The following is a 2,211-nucleotide window of genomic DNA, read 5'->3' as shown; positions in this document are numbered from 1 at the left end:
AGTGCTGGGGATACAAAAAGAGGTAAAAGATAGTCCTTGCCTTCAAGAAGCAAACAATCTAATAAGGGAGACAAGAATACAATTATGTACACACTATATACAAGATAAATAGGAAATAATTCAGAGAGGGAAAGCCCTCAAATTAAGAAGGGGTGGAGAAGGCTTCCTGTAGAAGGTGGGATTTTTGTTGGGACTTAAAGGAAAACAGGGATGCCAGTAGTCAGAGAAGAGGAGGGACTGCATTTAAGGCATTGGGGACAGCCAGAAAAAATGCCCAGAGCCAAGATGGAATGTCTTTTTTGTCAAACAACCAGGAAGCCAGTGTCACTGGAGGATTTAAAAGATGCCATGGGTAAGAGGTGGGAGAGACAGAGTAGGGAGAGGGAAGGAAGGAAGGAAGGAAGGAAGGAAGGAAGGAAGGAAGGAAGGAAGGAAGTATTTGAAGAAGGGAGGCTGGGAAGAATAAGAGAGGGAGGGGAGGAAGAAGGCAAGAAGGGAGGGATTTAGTGTATGCTCATACATGTATAACATGGCTTCTAGCAGATGGTAAGGGCTCATTTGATCACCAGCTCACACTGTGTCATAAGCTTCTGTCACCAATCTCAGAGATGAATTACGGCACTTAATTGCGCTAAACAAGAAATGTTCTTGACTATATTCTTGTGTCTTCTTTTCTTGAAAGGTCTCTCTGGCCCTGCCTGCAATTCTTCCTAACACTCCAAGACTATGCTTGTACATGAAATGACCTTGGGGATTATCTTCCTTTCTCAGGCTGCAGTTGGGGTCCTGGGAAACTTCTCTCTCTCCTTTTACATCTTCACTTTGCTCACCAGCCACAGGCTGAGGCCCATGGATGTCATTCTGGCTCAACTTGCTTTGGCCAATGCCATATTGCTTCTCTCTCATGGAATGCCGATGGCAATATTGTATTTAGGGAAACAATACTTCCTGGGTAATGCTGGGTGTAAAATTGTATTTTTCCTTTGACGAGTTAGTGGGGGTCTTTCCATGAATTACACCTGCCTTTTGAGTGCCTTTCAGGCAGTCATCATCACTCCCAGCAGCTCTAGGTTGGCCCAAATCAAAGTCAGAATTCCAAAGTTCATCAGATCTTCCTGCTTCTTCTGCTAGATCCTCAACATGATAAGAGAAATTAATGGGACAGCATGTATCACAGGCTCAAGGAACAGCAACTACAGCCACAAAGGGGGAGCTGATCTCCTGTATTGCTACTGGGAAAATGTTTTTGCAGAATTTGTCATCTTGTCCTCCCTTCGAGATGTTTTGCTTGTGGGATGCATGGTCTGGGCCAGTAGCTACATGGTGTTTCTCCTTCACAAACACCATCAGAGAGTCTGGTACATTCACAGCACCTGCCTTTCCCTAAAGATGTCCCCAGATATCAGGGCCACCCACACCATCCTGATGCTGGTGGGCACCTTTATTTTTGCATACTGTGTCAGTTGCAGCTTTGTGCTCTATAAAGTATATGCTTTTCAAACAGATTTCTGGGTGATGAATGTGACTACATTGGTTACATTATGTTTCCCAACTATCTGTCCCTTTTTGCTGATCCACAGAGATACCAAAATCTCCAGGATCTGCTGTGCTTCTTGATGGAGTAAGTGTCTATATTTATGTCATCCATGGATTCATCTTCTTTGTACAGAATCCTTAGTAAAGATTTTTGGGAAACCAATAAAAGGAGAGCAAAATTGGTGAGGATCTGTAGTGGGTGAAGAGAGTATCCTTTCCTAGCTCGGATGGGAAAGGGAAAATGGGATAGTGGTGAGTGCTGGGGCCACTGACATCATTAACTATATGATTGAAATAAATGATCTACTTTACTTAGACAGTCTTCCCAGCAACTCTCCTGCCTCTGTGTTTCATTGTAGGTCAGATTTTTCAGTGATAAAAACCTGTGATTGAAAACTCTGGATTTGGAAAAAGCCCTGCATTTATTCAAGCTTTCACCCTCCAAGACCTTGTGGAGCCCCTGGTCACTGGGACTTGGGTAAACCTTTGATGACATTTTCCACTTGGCTGCATTACTTTGGACTTCATCATCCCCACAGTAATTTCTTAATCTTGCAAGATCGAATCAGCATTGATATGACATCTCATTAGCACTCTCTAATCTTGGAAACCTCTGAATAGGGAACAGGGTAGGGGTGGAGGATGTCCATTCAAAGCCAGCCATCTTTTCATTTG

At 43.5% G+C, this 2,211-nt stretch overlaps 1 pseudogene; it reads left to right on the top strand.

Moving 5' to 3' along the window:
• Positions 1-726: 726 nt before the first annotated feature.
• LOC110197832 (vomeronasal type-1 receptor 1-like) lies at positions 727-1,617 on the top strand (annotated as a pseudogene).
• Positions 1,618-2,211: the final 594 nt, after the last annotated feature.

This window comes from Phascolarctos cinereus, unplaced genomic scaffold (assembly GCF_003287225.1).
Source record: "Phascolarctos cinereus isolate Bilbo 61053 unplaced genomic scaffold, phaCin_HiC Scaffold_726;HRSCAF=1367, whole genome shotgun sequence".
Classification (NCBI taxonomy): domain Eukaryota; kingdom Metazoa; phylum Chordata; class Mammalia; order Diprotodontia; family Phascolarctidae; genus Phascolarctos; species Phascolarctos cinereus.
The sequence above is the reverse complement of the archived record's forward strand: the minus strand, read 5'-3'. Positions and strand labels throughout refer to the sequence as shown.